Source organism: Cupressus sempervirens, chromosome 10, assembly GCF_028749045.1.
Source record: "Cupressus sempervirens isolate cs-2001-9-10 chromosome 10, ASM2874904v1, whole genome shotgun sequence".
Lineage (NCBI taxonomy): Eukaryota > Viridiplantae > Streptophyta > Pinopsida > Cupressales > Cupressaceae > Cupressus > Cupressus sempervirens.
Genome location: NC_143127.1, coordinates 268,687,692 through 268,710,244, shown reverse-complemented (window position 1 = coordinate 268,710,244; position 22,553 = coordinate 268,687,692).

The following is a 22,553-nucleotide window of genomic DNA, read 5'->3' as shown; positions in this document are numbered from 1 at the left end:
AGGTAGCTTGTGACAACTTAGATAAGGCTTTGAAGATCATACTTGAGGTCCATAAACCTTTCTTGGACAAACACACTATACATGTATAACCCTTTGACATCAGTGTCAAAAAAAGGGGGAGTAATAAGTATTTGGGGGAGATCAAACAAAGGGGGAGTCAAAGACAAAAATGTACAACACAATTCAACATATGCATATTTACTCAATAGGAGTATTGGTTTAGATTTAAAATAACACAATCAACTTAGGAGGAGCTATAATATTTTGAGGCATGACTAAGAAGTCAAGTTTTGTAAAATTTGAAATTTTAAAATTTTGTAAATATGTTGAATAGAGATAGTGAGTATCTTAGTTATGCTCATAAGTTACGATCATCCATGTATGACCAAGTGTTTGTGCCACTCATATCATGGGGGGGATTGTTAAGCTTAGATTGGTTTTGACATATGAGTATTTATACACAAGTCATTTACAAGTTAGAATTTATTTCATGCCAAACAAGTAATGCATGTTGAGCATAACATGTCAAATAGTGTGTTCCAAGTGAGATACTTAGTATATGTTGACTAAACAATAAGTGTCAAGTAACTCAAGTTCAAAGTAGATAGATGATGCTAAGTGATTCAAATGTTAAGTAACTAATGGATGTTGAGTCATTCAAATGCCGAGTTACAACATTGAAGTTTTAGTTGATGTTGAGCATTAGGGACTTGAAGTGTCAAGTAATACAGTTTTGACATAGTTGTTTATAATGGCACAAACTACTATGTAAACCTTTTTGGAGCCAAGTTGAGAATTATTTTGTGATCCTAGATGATAAGAATGAATCTTTCTTGAGAATCCCTATGCAATATACGCAACCAATTGGTTAAAGGGAAGGATTAAGTGGTTAGATGGATGAATTACAATCATTGATTCATACCTAACCCGAAGTCACCTAGGTCTTCTTAAGGAAGACAAACCCTAAACTTTGTATAAGTGTGGAAGAAAAAAAAGGTCTGCATGCTCAAATAGAGAATTCACAATGACTAAGGTATTATGAATTGAGATGCATTGCAAAATTAGTTAGATGAGAATAGAGAAAAGAGGTTAGAGGATAGAAGTGATACATCTAAATGGTAAGGATCAACTACACATCAAGAAAGAGGTGATTTGTTATCTAGTAGTAGAGTTTTAATCATAGGATCATTGTTGAGACATTCTAATAGGTGAATCAATTAAATCTCTTAATAGAGTAGTCTTAACAGGCTATTGTAAATCCTTTAAAAGGGTTCTTACTTCATTGTAAGTTAAAGTCCTTTTATCAAGAACACTTCTAATAGGGTGTTGAAATCCTTTAACAAGATAAGATCTAAAAATATTGTAAGCCTTTAATAGGGCAGACCTTTCACAAGGTAGATCATGTTTCATGATCAAACATTATAACCTCCATTGGATACACATTATTACTGTAGTAGTCATCCCCACCCCAATTTTACCTTCTCATTAGATGGTTTCTAGGTAACCAAATATTTGGTGTCATACATGTGTTGAATATTATTTTCTTTCATACTATGGATGAATATGTTTAGCTAGCTATTTTAATTTACATTCAAATTATGAGATGGATGTGTGGTGAATGAATATATTATTAAAGTTTTGAAGAACTGATTCATCCTCCCCCCCCCCCTCCTCCCAAAGTTTACTTTCCCTACTGTAGTTTGAATAGATATGATGAGTTAGGGGGTCAAAAATAAGGGAAAAAGGGATAGGCTATTAGATTAGATCTAAGGTAATGGATGGAACGTGGATAGGATGATAGGAGATCTTAGGGATGCTTTTAGGAATAAGAGCTGGTTGGGTAGGTTGGATAAATATTTATGGTAAGTTAAGAACATGTAGAATTTGGTAGTAAAGATATGGTAAAAGGGAGATGAATGAAATATTTTTTTCTTTTTTTATGGAACAAAGTGATGGGATGATGGAACGATGCTTGAAGCTTGAAGGTGGGGTACTTCATAAAGAAAAACCACCATGTAGTTTGAACACTTAATTTGATATAGGAATATTGGGTATATGACAAGGTTACTAGGAACATTGAGGCCTTTACCCCAATATTGAATAGGACTAACTCAAACAAGCACACAAGGATTGCATCAGCATCACACATGAATCCTTGGGGAATCAAAGTGGGAATTATGCTAGATAATCCACAAGCAAATGACTTTTCCCAATTACACTATGTGATCATGAATGACCACATGTTTGGAACATGCAAGGGTCACATTCAACTAACTCGCAAGCAAAAAAGACTTGATCAAAACCTTGCTCTTGAATTTCCAAATTTGTAATGCACCATGATAATAAAGATCATGGTGACATTGAGGAGGGAACAATAAAATTTCTTGGAAAAGATACTTTTAAGAACCAAAAATGAAATTCAAAATCAAGAGAATAAATCCATGAAAAGTAACATTTTTCCAAAGAGATCGGTAGGACTGGATACTTATAGACCAAAGTTAGACATGAGGAAGGATGCATCTTCCCAAAGCTATCGGTAGTAATTGGGACTATGAGAAAATTGGAAACTATAACTTTGTTAAGACAACTCTTTAATGACATGAAATCTCACTAAAGGTTTCTAGAGATGACTTTCTTAAGAGAAACATAACCTATGACCTAAAAGGGAACATGACTTATGTTCAAAGAAACTAGGATAAGGACCAAGATAAGATGTACAACAAACTAATCAAGATATGTTCAAGGGTTTGTCTACAAAAGCTTAGAGTAATAGACTAGTAGTTTATAGTGACAATGGGAAAAATCTCAAGATGAGGAGAAAGGATGACATGATCTGATATAGTACATTGTCTTACAAGGGTAGGATACACAAATAGGGTATAGGAGATAAAATACAACTTATATGGTACATGTAGTGAGGTACATGGTTATGATACATTGCTCTATTTTGTCCAAGATCAATTTTATGGGGATAGTATGCTATGATAGTGATAGTGTGGCAAAGGAATTTTTAGAACACCTTGTGGAAATGGGAAGATGGGAGATGAAATGTGGAAGATGGTGTGGAAGGTGTAGATCATTGAAAGATAGTGAAAAGGTCAAGTAGACATGAAGCCTATTTGCTAGGTTTTCACCAAGGTACCTATCCAAGGTTCTTGAATTTCCAAGTTTTCACCATTGGAAGCTTGTTTTTCTTGACTATTTTCTTTTTTATTTTTATTTTTTGGTTTTTTCAATAGGATTAATAGGATACACTAAGGATTTTAGGCATAGACTTTCATGAGGTAAATGATGTTTGTGGGGTCATTCAGTATTGATAGTTGATTAGCTCTGAAGCCAAAAGATGTTGTGACAACATACGGACCAAGCCATGTGGGCTCAAACTTGCCCTTCTTTTCTAAATCTACTTGGACTTTCATGTTTTTCTTAAGGACCATGTCACCTACTTGAAATTGGCATAGATGAGCCTTCCTATTGAAGATGCACGTTAGGTGATTTTGATAGACCATGAGATGGTCATAGGCCTATTGCCTTTTATCATCAAGTAGATCTACTTGGGTGAGTTTGGTTACTCTAGAATCCTCATCTAATATTTTTCCTTCCAAAGAAAAGCACAGGGATGTGATTTCAACCTCAATAGGCAATACTAATTTAGCACCATAGACTAGGGAGTATGGAGTTGTACCTATGGATGTACAAAATGAAGTGTGATAGGACCATAGGGCAGGACTGATTTGCAAATTCCAATCCCTGTTAGAATCATTGACAACTTTCTTTGGGATTTTGAGTAAGGTTTTATTAGTTTCCTTAGCTTGATTGTTACCTTGTGGGAAGTAGGGGCTAGAAAAATAGTGATGGATGTGAAGGGGAGTGCACAACTTTTCCATATTGAGGTTTTTAAAGTTACCTCCATGGTCTGAGAAGATGGTACTGGGATGTCAATGTGGTAGATAATGTGATACAGGATAAATTTGGAAACTTGAACTCTCACAGTAGTAATAAGTGGGACTATTTCTATCCACTTAGTGAAATAATCAGTTGCAGTGATTATCCACTTTACTCCTTCTAAAGAGAGAGGTATTATATCACCAAGAAGGTCAAATCCCTAGCATGAAAATGATCATGGTGGTGCAATAGGTTGAATATTTTAAGCTAGGGCTTGGATCAAATTTCCATGTTGCTAATAGGATAGACACTTTTTGACAAAGTCGCAAGCATCATGCTCTACAGTAGGCCAATAATATCTAGCTCTAAGTGTTCTCTTAGCTAGGACTATATCGCTTGTGTGTACACCACAAAGTATGATGTCTACCTCTTTAAGAGACATTGTAGCCTCATTTTGGTCTAAACACCAAGAGAGAGTTTCATGATAACTATAATGATATAGGGTGTTAGGTACAATAGTGTAGCAAGATGCTCTATGAATGAGGTTCTAGCATTGGTTTGTGTGAGATGGTTAGATATTATACCACTTAGTAGGTAAGCATAAAATTTGTGGTACCATGGAGATTGATGACCAACAAGGATGCATACCTACATTGATTCATCATTCTCATACACAAGCTCGTATAGCTTCTTGACTAAGAATTCTTATTGTGCATCTTCTCGAGGAATCTCTAAGAGTGAACCAATAGTAGCTATGGTATCCACAACCTTTTTTTGTAATCTAGAAACTTGTGTCAATTGGATTTGAGTAAAGTGTTGCTTTAGTTAATCTATCAATGTTTTGTAAGGCTAGATTTTATCATCCTTGGTTTGATTATACTCATCAAGAACTTGATTGATAATCAGTTGTGAATCTCTAAAGACCTATAACTCTTTTATGTTTCACTCAACTACTATTTTGAGTCTACAATAAGAGCTTCATACTCTAAGATGTTTTTCGTAAACTGGAACTAAAGTTTGAAAGACTTAGGAATGTAGTCATCTTGAGGGGTGACCAATAGTATGTCAGCTCTGGAACCATGGGATGTGTAATATCCATCAAAGCATAGTTTTTGGGAGGGTTTTTCTTCTATTAGGTAGAGATGTTCATCCAAGAACTCCAAAAGGAGAGGGTGATTAGAAATCAAGGGTGCATCAGCTAGGTGATCTTCTATAGCTTGACCTTTGATGGATTTTTTGTCAACATGTTGAATGTTGAATTTACTAAGAAGCATGACCTATTTGGCTAGGTGTCCTATGAGCACTGTGCATGATAGCATATATTTCAAAGGATCAATCTTGGATATTAGTTTCACACTATGACTTAGCATGTAATGATGGAGCTTCTAAGTGGCGAAAACCATGGCTAAGCAAGCCTTTTCCATTGGTGTGTAGTTAAGCTCATCCCCAACTAGAGTGTGGCTGATACAATAAATATATCTCTCTTTTCCTTTGTCATAAAGTTGTGCTAGAAGTGCACTTAGTGTTGTTGGGGTATTTGTGATATACAATATTAATGGTTTTCCTACAACTAATAGAACCAGGATAGGTTGATTAGCCAATTATTGTTTGATTAGTTCAAAGTTGCATTGGAAAATAGTTTCCCATCAAAAAATTTGGTCCTTTTTGAGCAAGTTTGTAAATGGTTGACACTTATCTGGTAGCTATGAAATGAATATTTTGATTGATTGCAGCTTCCCTTGGAGAGAGTGAAGTTGTTTGAGTGTCTTGGGAGGAGACATGTCCAAAATGACCTTAACCTTTTGAGGGTCAATCTCAATACCATACCTTGATATAATGAACCTTAGGAGATTTCTAGATGTGATGTCAAAGACACATATTTTAGGGTTGAGCATGAGATGGTACTTAGCTAGCTAATCAAAAACTTCCTCAAGGTGAGATAAGTGATCAAGGGCATTAAGATATTTGACTAAAATATCATCCACATAATCCTTAAGATTTTTATAGATGAGGTCATGGAAGATGACCACCATGGCTCGCTAATAAGATGCCCTAGCATTTTTCAACCCAAACAGCATCATGTTATAAAAAAAAATGTTCCCCAAGGAGTGTTAAATTTTGTTTTATGGTGATCTCCTTCTTCTATCTGAATCTAATTGTACCCAAAGAAGTCATCCATGATCGATAAGAGATCATGGCCTATGGTGAGATCAATAATCTTGTCTATATTTAGCAAAGGAAAATCATCTTTTGGACAAGCTTTGTTGATACCCTTGAAATCTGTGCAAATCCTAATATTTCTAGAGGGATTGGTGACATGTACAATATTAGAGATCCAATCTAAGTAGTCAATCATGTGAATGATCTTCACATTTAGTAGTTTTTCTAACTCTTTTTTGACCAATAAAGCAACTTTGGGATGCATCTTATGGAGTTTTTTCTTGACTGGTTTAACCTTTGGATCTATAGCTAGATTATGTACAACTAACTTAGGAACTAACCCTAGCATGTCTTGATAGGACCATGCAAAGAAACCAATGTTTTCTTGAAGCACCTCAATGAGAAGGTATGCTTTCTCAGGTGGCAAAGATGTTGCAATGTGTGTGATCCTTGGTATCTCTATTAAACTGATGTTGACTAGTTTGGTTTCCTCTCTTTAGACTGATGACACTAGAGGCCTATAATCTTGCATGGGAAGGATTAAATCTCCATCCTCAAGTTCCTTAGAAAGGTTTCTACCATTGGCTATATCCTTTATTTTTTGAGTGATCTGATGGTGCTCTAGAAGAGTTTTCATGAAGGGATACTTTTTCGTTGCTTTTTTTTTTCTTTTTGTTTTCTTTTCTCTGTTCATTTTTATGATTGGAAATTGTCTCCTTCCAAAAGTAACCTTTTAGATCCAACTTTTAGACATAAGATGACTATGGAAGTTGTTTCTTGTATGGTGTTTCAACTCCCATGAATCTGAGGAGTGCATGGTCTATGGAGAATTTTTCAACACAAATAACACTTGGTCCCAATCAATGAGTTTGGGATGAGTGAGTGGTAATTCTATGAGATTAATGGATATATGGTAAAGCACAAAAGTTCCTAATATAAATTCATCAAGGAAACTATCATCATATGCTTTCTTTTTTACTTCTTTTAGGATGTCTTCAACCTCAACAAGATTATTTTGAATGTTTGTAAAGGCATGATCATCTTTTGTGGTGCCCCTTGTTGTGACTAGTCCATAACCTAGGCCTTTCCTTTTTTCTTCCTTGTATTCTTCTATAGGGTATCTAATGCCTGACTCTTCATAGCCTAGACCACCTCCTTGATCATCTCATTTTTTGATAGAAAGGTGATGTGATTGTGGATATTTCTTTTTTAAATAGTCAAGGAGTTCTTCACCTTTTAGAGGTCAATCTTTGTATAACCATGTACTAATATTGGGAGTTGCTTCCTCTCCATCAAGGATCATGTTAGCAAAAAATGTGGTATTCCCAAGTTTTGTGAGCTAGGGAGTTGTTTCTAGCTTTGGTTCTAATAAGTTGGCCACCCTCTATTATATGGATGAAGTGGTAAAGCACCAATAGTAAAAGCATCTAAAAGACTATATTCTTTACAACCTTGGTAATTGATCTTAACTATGGAAAGAGTAGAGGCTGAAATGGTGTCTAGATCATGGCAAGTATCAATGGAGAGAGCCATGGTGTTGTACAACTTGATTCAAGGGAAATGGTTGGTGTACGAGGTGTCTACCACATTGCAATAATTAAAGGGTTCAATATCAATGTGGATGGTTATCTCAATGCCATTATGCAGAAAGTTAACACATTGATTATATGCATGGAATGGCTTTCATGGCATGAATCCAAGGTTGACCAAGGAGTATGTTGTATTATAGGTTAAGATCAACTGCATGGTAGATTCTTTCTTGAGTGGCAGGGCCAACTCTAATAAGTAGCAGGATAATTCCTTTAGTAATCCACTCCAAATTGCCATATTCTTTGATAGTGATGACCTCATTTAGGATATCTAGCTTAGTGTATCCTACTTATTTGATGAATATTAAAGTATATATATTCAAGGATGGTCCATTATCTATCATGACCTTTTTAACAATAAAGTCAAAAACTATGATGGCTATGCAAAGTGGAAAGATATGATCAAGTTCAACAACTAGGATTTTTGAAGTTTTGAAGGATAATGTGCATGATGCAAATAGATGGCCTACTAGGTTGTGGAATTATGTGGAATTTATATCAGTAGGGTTATATGACTCATGAAGAGCATTATCAAGGATCTCTTGATAAAATGGGCTTATACACAAGAGATCTAAAATGGATATTTGAGCTGGCATCTTCCCAAGGTGATTGAAGATGTTATATTGTGGTTCTAATAGGGGTGATCCTAATGGAGGTGGTCTTGATGGGGGTAAGTAAAAATGGTCTAGCTATGTTGAGTTGAGCTCTTTAGTGGTGACCACACACTGGTTATCTGGTACTTTGATATTTATCACATTTATAGAAGGCTCAACATGAGATATGCATCTGATCAAGTTTCCATAGTCTAAGTAGGCTGATGTATAGTTTTGTGACTTATCTTAGGTATCACCCTATTTGGTTTGATCATTATTTATTTTTTAGTGATAGGATTATTTTTAGGGGCTTTTCCTATATTTTTATTGTGTGAGGGAAATGCATTTTGATATATCAAAAATCTTGCATTCGATAAGGCTTGTGCCCTAACTATGATTTCCTTTTGGTCAATAAGATCTTGGACATAGTTATTGTGCTACATGTATTTGAGGGTGGGATGCCTCTTAATGTGATGGAATTTGTAGAACTCATTTTCTTTATACTAGAATACCCTTGACTAATTGTGTTGTAATGGTTGTCTTTGTGGGTATTGTATAAGATTATCTTTGGCCAATTTCTCAAAAATGACATCCATGGGCTCACACAAAGGGGTGTATACTTAGTGTTTCCTTTGGATGTACAACCTTTTCATAGCTAATATTGTGATAGTGTTGCTTTGATTTTGAGTATTGGGTGTTTGGGTATTGTGTTGATTTTTTTGTCACTAAGGTTGTTGATAGGTCTGTTGTTGTTGTTGATAAAATAGGTTGGGTGTGTTAGATACTACTTTGACTACATGAACAAGTCAAGTATCTATGGCCCCATCAGTAATTATGTTTTTATTCTTATTCTAGTACCATGGTCTGTCATTGTATTGTTCTTGATCTTGGGTATTTTATTTATATATCTTAATGAAGTCATCTTTCATAAGTCCTTATTCAAGGTCCATACCCTTTTCCTTGATGTCTTTTTATGTTTGGAGAAAATTCATGACCATGTAGTGTTCAAGACTAGGATGAGAATTGTTGATGAACATTTTAACAAGGTGATTCTCTGGGATATTACAAGAAATTTGTGTTGTGAGAGTCTACCATCTTTGCAAGTAATTTGCAAGGCTTTCTCCCCCTTTTTGTTTGGCATGAACTAAATCAACTATGAATAACTCAGTCTCAACTAGATGAGTGTAATGGGCTACAAAGGCCTCTAAAATTTTAGCAAAAGTTTTGACAGTACCATAAGGGATCTAACAAAACCACTCAAGGGCAGGTCCTCCTAAGCTCTTAAGAAAGAGGCATATGAGAAACATGGCATTATAAGCCACTTCTTAGCTATGCATATAAAATTCCTTGACATAAGTGATTAGATCTTATTTTCTCCTAAATTTATCAAAATTAGGAACTTTCAAATGTTTAGGGAATAGTGTCATTATCATTTCTCTATCAAATGAATATGAGAAGATTGTTTCAAATTTGAAAGTTTTGGACCCTATTCGATCTTTCAGTTCCTTTAGAGAATTCTTCATCTCTTCCCATTTAGATTTTATAGGTATCAATATTGGTGTCACTAGCCCTAGTGCCCTTAGGGCAGGTTATATCTCAGATTGGACGAGTGAATATGGATAGTTTTTCTGGGTGCGTTGTGGTGGATAAAGTGTGGATTGAATGGCACTTTGGATAGGATGTATTAGCTACTAAGGTGTTGTTTGAACATATTTTTGCATCTACTAAGAGGACTACTATTGGGTTGGGTAGATATGGGATTGTTGCCCAAATAGATAATTTTGTATTGGGGCTTAGACATATTGTTGTTGGGGTGATTGTTTTTGGAGAGGTGGTGGTGGAAATATTGAGGCAACACCTTGAGATGGTACATTTTTCCTAACATATGGTCAATGCACTCCTACTTGAGAAGGAAACTAAGTGCTAATGGGTGCCAAATAGTTGGTGAAGGGAATCATCCCTATGTTAGTCATTGTTGTTGTAGGATTGTTTAGCTACTTCTTAAGGGTAGAATAGAGAAGTAGTTAGTGATGAGTGGTATTGGATTGATTGCTAGTGGTATGGGTTGATGTGCTTGGAAATTTGGCATGAAAGGAATAATAAATGGGAAGATTTTGGTAGCCCCTTGTGTTTATCCAAAACCCGAAGTACCAAGTGGAAATGGATTGATGGTATTTGGAATAGATGCAAATGGGTTAGAGGAAATGGAAGTTTAATTAGTAGGTCTAACTGATGACATTCCTAGAGTGGATTGTGATGCTAATTGGATATTTGGCTAAGATGTGCCAAATGCACTACTAGTAGGCATGTTTGAAGTGGAAGCAACACTTTGGGAAGTAGAAGATCCTATGGTATTGAGTTGGAACAGATGCAAATGGTAAAGTAGTGTCAACAATACTGTTGGAGGTGATAGGTTGTTGAGGTGTTCTGTGGACTAATGATTGAGAAATGATGGGTTCATTTTTTGGTGGGATAGGAGCATCGAGTTGTGTTGATGGGATATTGGGTTCCATAGGTTATAGTTGTGTTGTTTAATGTCCCCCTTGTGGGATGAAAAAAGGCTCATTAGGATCAAATGGGCCAATGGGTGGTAGAAATCTACCAAATTAGGGGTGAGTAGGATCAGATATATCTACAGGTCGTGGTCTCCCAAAATTCAAGACACTAGCATTGTCCCTTAGGAAATTTTCCATAATGGTTTCCATGTTCCAATCTATGATGCCATTAATGATATTTGCATGTCATGGTTGGTTCATAAATATTTCCATATCTAGTGAAGGACCTGACTCTTCCAAATTTTTTGGTGGTGGATCATGTGTAATTGAAGACACTAGAGGATATGTTTGTGCACTAGCTAAACTACTACTAAGATTAGGATCCATGTCTTCCTTCTTCCTTTTGTTTTTAGTGAGATGTGTGGTAGGTGGCATAAAAGGATAATTTTCTAAGGATGAAGTGCAAGATGCTTAAGGTGATAAGTGAAAGTATATGTGAGTGGATAGTGTTTCTTAATAATTTTAAAGATTCAACTATGATAGAAGGATGTTTGAGGATATAAAAAGATGTATGACTAATAAGTAGGAATGATTCTAGTGATAATTCTATGATATCTAGGAAGCCTCAAGATTATAATGTGGTGTCAAAGTAAAAGAGAGGATATTTTCACTATGTGTAAGCTTGAGATGTGGTAGTGATAGCAACCCTAAGGTAGCCTTGTGACCTTTTGAAAGACAAATGATGATCAAGTCTAGAGCCCAACCTTTTTCTCAAGGTGATGAGATATACAAATGACAAAGATAGATTATCCTAAACAATTCTTAGTTTAAAGGATAACCAAGATGGTGTGATGGAATTAGGATGTAGGGTAAATAATTCTCAACAAAGTGACACTACATGTTTAAGTAGAGTGAGGATGATGGAGGGTGCTTTTATCTATGATGTGGATTTTAGATAGGGTTTAGATTTATTAAACATGTCCTAAGGATTATGAATCTACAAAAATGCCTAAGTAAGATGAGAACCTTTTGGTAAGTCCAAAGTCTGTGTGGAAGAAGAAGAAACCTAATCAAAGTGAGTATAGCTAGTGTATTCAATAAGGCTTGTATTAACTCCACATCTTAAGGTTAAGTTCTAAATTTTGTGATCCCACTCAATTTGTAGAGAAACTTTGACACCTTCTCTCTCAATTTGATATAGTTTTGGAAGTCTTAGATTAGGGGTATACTTTTTGTATTCTTCTTTAATCTGTCTATAAACTATTGTTTGTAAAAGCTTGACTTTTTTGAACTTGGTTTTTGGTTGGTCTGACATGAGATATCTCTACTAGGTTTATTACAATTGTGGGTTAATGTAGTGACTACATTATGTATACCTTTTTACTTTGGGTTAGACAACATAGATCTTTTGGATTAAAAAAATAGATAGAAGAAATGGCATTTTATCAAAGGACAAAATGGCTTTAGCTATGAGAAGTAAAATGGGACAAACTAGGCTTAAGATTGTTGTGAATAGACTTGCTAACAATCTTCCTTGAGATAATAAGGATAAATTTGGTCTGAAGATGGATGGTTTTGAGTGTTGATGAAGTAATATTTATTGAAGGATGGTGTAATGATGTTTATTTTTAGAATTAGTTAAGTAAAAATAACTAGTATAAAGTTGTTTTGAATAGACTTGCTATCAACTATTTTGAAACAACAAGGATCATTCATTTTGGAAAAGTTGAAGTAAAAAAAAATAGACTAAGGTTGTTGCAAATAGACTTGCTAAAAAATCCTTTGAAATAACAAGGCTAAGACTCTTTTGGATATGGTTTATTGTGAGCAAACAATCTCTCAATGGATAAAGCAACTTTGAGAGAGACAAACAAATGATCTCTTTAACAAAAGTATTTCGATAGTAACCATAAAACTATGTATGTTCTATAAACTTTTTCACAGGTCTTTTGCAAAAATAAGACAATTCAAGCATACTTTTTATCCCTAAGGTCACTTCGGTTTCAATTTATAACTTATTAGGCATGTCACGAGGTGCTCATCTTGATGTTTTCTGGATCTAGTGTTTTATTTCCCTCTAATAAAAGAGGTGGATCGATACAAGAGTCAATTGAAAAACTTACACATCAATGATCCTTGAAGGTATGAAAAAAAAAAGCTCCTTTTATATGGCGACAATGAATCTTGGAGATGAAACCCAAGTAGCCTTATTTCTCTGCCAAGGAAAATACATATCTCAGGTAACTTCAAAGAAGCCTTATATTTTCTTGCACCATGATTAATACACCAAGGATAAAAGTTTATTTTGTAATTAGGTCTATGGATTTAGCCACTTGTTTTTTACATATGTGATCGACTTAAGAATATATTCCAAACATGTTGAAATCATTGGAAAGTTTTCCCACCTTAGACTACCCCTAGAAAAACAAAACCTGAACTTTCATGGTGGAGTAAGAAGCTTTACCTTTCCTCTCATTTATATACTAGCTAAATTATTTATTATTTTGAACTTCTATCCAAATGGGATGTGCTTCTCATAGTATGATAAACTCGCTAGAAGCACTCCTAGGTTGTTGTGAATGATCTTGCTAACAACTTTTCATACATGTGTCACCTATTTAAATGGTCCTAATTTGCAAAAATAGAGAAGTCAAAGATGTGCTAAAAGGCACAATCTCAAAACACACAAGGCACTTGATTAATTCTATTTTGGAAGTTGTTAGTGTATCCTAGTAACTACTTTGAAAACACATGATTTTAACATACAATATTTATTTACAACTTATAGCGATGGTCAACATAATAAATCACATCAAAAAAAGAAATTAAGCAAGTGAAAACTTTGAAAGAGATGGGAATAGGGACAATTTTTTGCTTTCATACATTTTGAGATTGAGTTTTGTTCATTTTAAGCCCAAAATTTGAAGTGTTTATACATAATGTTCATTAGCACTTAAAACTAAAAGCTCATTGCATTCATTCTTTTTTAGTACTCAGCATTCAAGATTTGTTTTCTAATTACTTAAAAATTCATTCCAATGAAAAGAATATTTAATTACTCAACCATTCATTCCATTAAAATAATTAGATTTAATTCCTATGGCATTCAAGATTTGATTTTTGACAACTAAACTAAAAAAAAATTGAAAAATTAGTTAACAGTCAAAATCCTGAAAAGGTACATGTGAGCTATTCCCCTATAAAAAATAAGAAAACTGAATTGGTTAATAAAATCATCAAACCCATGGGATTCAACCTATGATCTTACAACACAGAAGTGTAGTCAAATAACACAAGAACATAGTGCCAAAACTAGTAAAAAACAAATAAAAATTGAGCTACAAGTAAAATACTTGTAGAGCAATATCGTAACAAAGAAATCTCGTATGTTTTTGGAAGGTGTTCCACTAAGAAGTGTATCTATAGATTTGAGGGTGAAATTTATAAACTAGATTTCTCAAGTTGGTTATTTTCATTTAGCATTCTCATGCATTTTTCTAGTGAACCCACTAGTAGAAACTCACATTCCCACAGAAAGATTGATCAGTGGGAATGATGGGGAAGGTTTGAACTACCCTGTGGTAGTTAGATGTAATGATGAATATGTTCTCACTTTTGTGGGTTCACAATCCTGTAGATTTGTTTCTAGTGAACTTGTAGTCACATGCTCATAAAAGTTTATTATTTTTAGAGTGAGCAGGTTGAAAAATGATGATATGGTTGTGAGCTTATTTCTTTTTTTGAGATTTAGGCACGTGCAAGAAATATTAAAAAATCTTAACACATACCAAAAAAGTGCAATATGTTATTTGGTTAGTTAGTAAAGTAGGTGTAAAATTCATCAAAAATTACCCAAATGTGGGGTCCCACCGAGCATGCAAAAATGTAATGCTATGAAACCTAGTTATCTACAAACATTAAGAATTAACTAAATATTCACAATTAAATAACAAATCAAAACTTATGATAAGATGAAGGCGAACACCATGGAGGAAGGCAAACCAAAAATTGTAAGCTCCTCAATTATAACCTATGATGATGTTGATGTGTCCAGTGATGAGGGATGTGTGCTCAAGTGTGTTCAAAGCTTCAAATGGTGAGTTTGTGATTAATCATGGAGGTGGATGAAGGATTCAGCAATGGAGGTGTGTATGGATTTTAGCATGGTGATGATGTAAAATGGTTGTGTTGTAGTGGTTAATGGGGGATTATAAGTTTGCATGGAAGTTGATATGAATTGTGAAGGGAGAGAGTTTCATTTATAGGCTAAGGAGTGATGAGATAGAGGGTCAAGATGCAAGGATGGAGGAAGGGTGGGGAAGGGCGAGGATGCAAGGAAGTGAAAGCACATGGATTATGCTTCTTCAAAGCTTTATTCTTGTGATGATGGTCAACATGGAGGGTCAAAGGAGGAGGAGTGTGGCAGAGGGATGTAAGAGGCATTTAAGGGCATTTATGGCATGTAAGAGTCATTAATGCTCTTGGATACAAATGAAAGAGGATAGGGAAAAATTTTGACTTTGGATTGGGTTAGAAAGTCTTAACCCTTGCTTAAAGTTGTGCACATGTTTAGGAGGGGGATTAGGCTCACCTTAGGAAGGGGGTTATGAGGTAAGTGGCTTACCTTTGATGGTATGGGTTAGTTAATTGGCTAAGTGTGGTTAGTAGGGGTGAATAGGTTGGCTTAGTGTAATAATAGGGTTAAAGAATGGTTTAGGTTTTAGGATTTATTTATTAACTAATTTATTTAATAAAGGGGTGATGTGGAATTAAATTAAATAGATTTTTTCATTTATTTAATTTAATAAGGGAATAGGGATTTAATTAATAAACTGATTTTGGGTTATCATTTGATTTTATCAACTAGACAATACTTAATTTAATTAATTAATTAAATAGGGGTTGATGATTAATTAATTAAATATAAAATATTTAATCAATAATATCCTAGGAGATGACTAAATAAGATTACCTACTGGTGTAATTAGATTTAGGTGTCTACAATAGTAATCATAAAAAGCATGATAGACCAAAATAATGTCATATTTGAAATCACTTAAAAGGTTTACCTTAAAAGGAAGTAAACAAAAAATGGTAATAAGAGAGATCTAGAAAGAAGGATCTAACTTTAAGTAAGAGGGTAAGAACATTGAGTTCACCAAAAGAAGGTAAACACCCAATGTTAATAAGGGAGATCAAGGGATATAACTCCAAAGAAGAAAGATTGAGGGATCTAACTCCAAAATCAAAAAGAAGGGGGAAGAAATTGGATTCACCAAAATGTTTAGTAGTAAAATAGAAGCACTTTTATAGGATGTCAACTTCCACTTTATGAGGCACTCATTCATTCAAATATGTATATGTGAGGGAAAGAGGGGAGTTTCTAATTATGATTCCACTTATGATCCAAATTAGATTAGCTAGGACCCAAAGGAAGAGGGGTGCATATGCTAAATATTGGTTGTAAAGAGGAATGAAATACAAGGAAATACAATCTCTTAGGCCCTTAATAGGATAATGTGAATGTGAAATTAAACTAATCACTTAGGAAATGTAAATATAGATACTATGTGAATACAATCAGCCTAGATAAAATTTAAATTGAGGGTAAATATATAAAATTAAATTAAATTTAAAAGACTCATCTTGAAATGCATAGAGTAAGATGTGTTTATGCTCAATAACTTTTGGATCTAAAAATTTTTTGAACTTCCATTTGTGGATTTTGGAATAAAATTATGAAAGGAACAAAACCTAAAATTCTCATTGGAATCTAAGACTAAAGGACTAGGTCAACATGGAAGGACATTGTACAACTAGGTTGACATAGTTTGTAGCTCTAAAACTAATGATTGCAGAAAGTTTTCAAATTGTAGGTTCTAGATATGTAATTATTTTCACTCCCAACACACAAGTCAAAATAGAAAAGAAAGGTTTGGGGGTTGGGGTCTAGTGAGGTCTTACCTTGATCAAGCCCTAGGTTAAGTAATTAATCATAATTGAAAAATTAAAATGTAAACAAAATGCTTGCATCTAGTAGATCTGAATAATACCAAATGAAATATATAGTTACCTCTGTAGATGTAATTGCCTTTGGTATGTGATCAGGTATGTAAAAGTAATAGCCTTGACTCAAAGAAACCATAAGGAAATAAAAGAATCCAACACCTCATGTATGGAAATGTATGTGACATGTCATATATGATTAATGGAAGAGCTTTAATGGATTGGAATGATGGATCTTCTCCTTAGAGCCAAACTCCATTACCACCTTGAAGGAATAAGATTGATGCAAGAATGAGATTCTTAGACTTGAATGCCTTAAGAATGCCTTGAATTCTTCCTTGTAACATTCACAAAATAATTAAACCTCTAAGATCGTTTGGGCCCTAAGTGTTAGAACTGCCAAGGACTAGGTTGACCTGGGTCAACCTAGTCCAGGACTATGTCAACCTGGGAGGACTATACCAACTTGGGTGAACCTAGTCTAGACTAGGTTGAGTTGAGTTGACTTAGTCTAGACTATATTGACCTGATTTGACCTAGTCTAGGAGAATAGACCCCTAGTGACATTGAAAGCTCCAAAATGTAGTGCAAATGAGATAGAGAGATAGTGAACTAAACATGAGGTATGGCCAAAAGGGTATCAACATGGTACCTATAAGATGATGTCAAAAATAAATAGATGATGAAGGAGCATAAAATGGGAGAGGAGAGGAGAAAAAGAGACCACAACTATATGAATGAGGGCTAAAAGGTCTCTAAGTGAAGTGCATCCATTTTAAGATAGTTTGTGTTCATCATGGCAATCTTTGTATTCTTGTGTTGTGTTTTCTCCTATGTTGTGTATTTGTTATATATTTTGATTTGATTTCTTTAGATGATCCTTGTTTATTTTTTGAGATGAAGAGGATAAATTAATTGCCCTATTGTTTACATTCTTATATTTGTATCTCTTTCTTCTATATGTGGTTATATGTTATGGTGTATGTGTGCTATTGTTCGCACCAGTGATCTTATATAGTTTTGTTGGTTTCTTATGATATGGTATCCTTTTAAGGCCTATTAATTTTTTAATGTTTCCAAAACTTTTAATTTAGTATATGCATGCATCTAGTAATGATAAATTGTCATTCCAAGTCATTTTGTGAAGGTTCATTTTGAGCAATGTTCAAATCTGCATTTTTTGCCTAGGTGTCAAATAGTTACAGGATGCCTAGTTTGCAATTGAATATCTTGCATCTGGTTATGTTTCATGACTCACCACTTTGGCAATATTTATTAGGCATATCAAAGAAAATATGTTTCAATTTTTAAGTCATTTTGGTATGTTTTGACTAGGTTTTGAATCCCTCAAAGTTGGTTACTTATCTTTGTCATGTGGATGCATATTTCTCAAAATTTTAGGAAGCCTTATTTGACTAGTTGTAACTTTGACCTAGTTAACCAAAATAATAAAATTAATTTTTATTACATTCTAGAGATCATACACTTGTTATGTTTCAGATTTGAGCCTATAATGAATCCTTCTAATTAGTTTTCAAATGCAATTCCAAATGCAATTTGTAAAGTTTTACTAATGTCTTAAAGTGTGGATTGATCAATAGCCCTATTTGGGATGCCATTACTACGAATCCATGATATATGAGACCAAATGGATTGTACCACTATATTCTACTTTAAAAATACTTTTAGTGTTTCATTTTTGAGTCTTGACCAATCCATTTGCACACTTTCCTAGGTTCATTCCATTTGTGAAAATCACTTTGATGCTAGTGTTCTGAATTCTACAAATCTAAGGACCTAACTTTGATTTCTTTCCAAATGCGCCCAATTAATCTTTATGAGACCAAATCATTGACTTAAACTCTCCTCATGATACTAAACTAATGCCCTAGTTTTCATGCCCTCAAGTGTCTATTTGACATATTTTCAAAGAAAAAACCACAAACACATTTTATTGTTTTTGACATGTTTGTTTGCAAGTAGTTTAGAGGAGGTAGCTTTGACGGTCAATATCTTTTGACCAAAATCTCATCACAAGACAAAATCTAACATGCACAAAAATATTAAATAGAGAATCAGTATGTCAAATCTCAGGGCCCAGTTATTGGTTTTCATTGGCTTATAAAGCCAATTTTAGGGCCTTCCTATCAAAATATTACATTTTGCAAAAGGGTTAAAAAAGAGTTTTAAAGTCACAAATCAATTATGGTTTTAGAATCTAGTCAATATTATTCACTTATTGGATCAATTTAACAATTCACTTTTTTGAAAACACAAAAAAAAATTAAAAATAGCTAGGCACACTTTAGGGGCCCAACTAATTTGCATCAAACTAATAATAAATATGGAAATTGAAGGTTTTCAAAGATGTTATAATATTTATAATCATTATTGTTATTTGGCATGTGTAGAATGTTTGAAATATGATTGTTTCTACCTAAAATCCTATTTTGAAAATAGTCTCTATCTAATCCCACTCAATCTTGAATAAGTTTGAAAGGATAGTAGGTGGGGTTAGTGAAGTCATTTTAAATGCATACTATGCAATGAATAATGCCAATGTCTGGAGGTCATATTTTGGTGTTTCTTAAGGAATTTATTTTAGAAGTGTGTATTTCAAATTTATTAATTTTCAATTCCTCTTGTGTGGCTTTTATTTTCTTTTATCCAAACATGGCTATTGTAACTCTAAGCTTTAAATTCTTCAATTTTATGGATTCCAAAAGAGATGGCATTAGATTTGTGGGTGAGGCTATACTCTGCAATAATGTTATCCAACTTACAAATAGTAGTAATTTGAATCAATCATCAAATAGGGTTTTGACTAAGTGAAAGATTTGGTGACTCATTAAGAAATGTGAGAGGTAGCTTGCAGTTTGGAGGGGGTAGGTTTAGTTGTGGATGAAAGTGAAGGCTCACTTACACAAACAAATTTTTTTGTTACAAAAATGTTAAAATGTGGGATTCATCCAATTCTTTTATTGAACAAAGAGTAGTGACTCTTCTACTTTTCATTGTGCAAATTAGTACAAAAGTGTTAACATATGGTTGTACTGTCAGACCATACCAAGCCATAAAGTTCTATAGAGAATCACTCCACATAGCCTAGGATTGATGCCAACATTGGTGTATCCATTTAGACATTGGGCCGGGTAGGTTTTTTTCAACTAATTAAAAGTATTAGCACTCATTTTTGGGTTATGTTCAAAATGGAATATGTGGAGAAACCATTTTAAAGAATAGGTCTTTTCAAATCCATGATTGGTATGAGTCCCATCAAGGTAGTGAAGGATAGGGAAAGATCAAAAAGGTCCTTTCTTGTGGCTTCTACTTGAGAGATGAGAGAGTGTAGTAAATCCAATTGCTTGATAGGATCTAAAGAATCATTCCTTGGAAGAAATTAAATGATAAATTTAAATGCATTTCCCATTGGCTATGGTGATGGAATGGAAGAAAATTGGACAGATAATGAAGGCAGATCAATACCTAGTGAAAGGAGGGATTTGATGTCCATGGTAAAGGAAGAGGAGTAGAGCTACATGAAAAAAGTAGCAACTAGAAACAAAGAGTTGAAAGAACATGAAGGAGGAAATTAAATTGAGTTAACTTGTTTGTAAATTAAATACAATTGATCATTTATATCCTCAAGCTTGGTGTGCCTTAGGAAATTGCTATAGTTTGCAAAAGGACCATGAAGCTGCCTTGAAAGCTTTTCAATGTATTGATCATTTATATCCTCAAGCTTGGTGTGCCTTAGGAAATTGCTATAGTTTGCAAAAGGACCATGAAGCTGCCTTGAAAGCTTTTCAATGTATCATCCAGATTTATTCTTGTTTTACTGATTCTCATACTCTTTGTGGTCATGAGTATGTTGTTATGGAAGGGGCATTATAGTCTCCTAGTTTATCTTGTGTTCCTCACCTATAGAAATCTAAGTGCCTTTCCCTTCCTTTGGGAGTGATTTATGACTAAGCTCTCTTGATTGACTATGAGTGCATGTATTTTCTTATGGTTTTATCTTGATGGAGAAATGTATTCATAAGGTCCTTTGACCCTATGTATATAGGTTGGTAACTTTTTCCTATTAGTTAAGTTTGAGCCCCTAGCTTTTAGTTCTCCATGTGTTCCCTTGCTCAGCTCGACTAAGCTCTCTCATTTCGAAGCAGTATGCTTCTTCTATCTGTGACCCAATATTTGAAGCTATATTTGGGTCTTTTTCATTCTCATGAGCCATATTTTAGTTGATCAACAAGGGTTTGTTGATCCAAGTTGGTCAAATTGAGCCCATACCCAGCATGTAGGAATTGAATTCATTTGCCTAGGGATCAGAATTTGAACATGGGTGGCCATAGTAGGAGAACATTTGGTAATGGAGTCAAAATAGTAGACTTTTTTTAGTCCCACATTGGTTGGAAATACTTATAACATTTTTTTTTTAAGCACAAACACTCCAGTGTTAAGTATCTTAAGTGTGTAGGCTTTTGATAAGAAATAAGGCATACTCATGTGGGGCCTAGAGCTATTGGAAAGATAAAGAAATTTTGAGCTAACTTATAGATGTAAATTCAAGTGACCCAATTGGACAATCACACATGACAGATAGTTCTAGCCCTAGTATGTAAAACAAAGTAGCCACATTAGCAGATAGGACACATGGCAGATCTTCATATTCCTAAACTAATGTGGTAGTTTTCTAACCAAGAATGTGGGGAAGTGTCATTATAATATGTGGTAATCAACAATGACATGGCACCAAATAGATTGACTCACCAGATGCTGACCCATGACAAGATCTGATGGTTTGTGCTTCCCCAAAAATTGAAGATACAAGGTAATTAAGGAATGTGGGGAAACACCATGCCACCATGTGGTAGTGGGCTTGGATGGCTAATGACATGGCACAAAGTAGTTTCAACCAATCAGGTAATGCCACATGGTGATGACATGGTAGGGTGCCCACTAGGTGATGACATGGTGAGGTGACTATGTAAGAAGGTCAAATGGGAGGTTGTCACGTGGTAGTATGTTAGGTGATAGGTGGTAGACTAGTGGACAAATTAGAGGGTTCCACATGGCACCCAAGTGATAGTGACAGAATAGAGATGAACCAATCACATGCTGCCATGTGTTAGAGAGGGTCAAACTTGTGTTGACCCATATTGAAAAGTAGGAGGGAAAATTACAAAGGCATAAAATTTTATTTTTTAATTATTTTCCTCCAAAGTATGTGCAAGTTTTCAAATTAAAAAAATGTTATATTATAAAGTTTTGGCTTAGGGGAAGAATTAATTTTTTGCAAAATGTTGACTTGTAAGTCAACTAGGAACTTGATCTTCAAATAGACATTCTAGGCATCTTCAATATGCTAACATAGGACTATCATATACTGAAAAAAATCTCTTAAAATGGACTTTCTAGATTTGCAATTTTTTTACATAGGAAGCAGTATATTTGAGCTGTTCAGGATTTTGTCCTAGGTGCCTATTTTTCAACCACATTTTGTTAGGGCAATTCAGACTTGATTTTTAGTAAAATGGTGAACTAGGTCTGTGCCAAAGTTTGTAAGGATGTAGTTGGTGATGTTTTTTCACCAAGAAATCAATTTAGTGAAGATATTATTAACATTTTAAATGCATACCTAATGGTTTTATCAGAATGAGATTTCTCATTAATTGGAGAAGTTAATCTAAGTTTGTTGAAGCTTAATGATGATATTCCTTTCAAATTTTGGTTGTAGAGAGAAGAGAAATTCTTTCTAATAGCAAGGGATGGAGATTCAAGTGGACATGTGTCTTTTCCAAATTAGATTTGGGATTTCCTTTGTC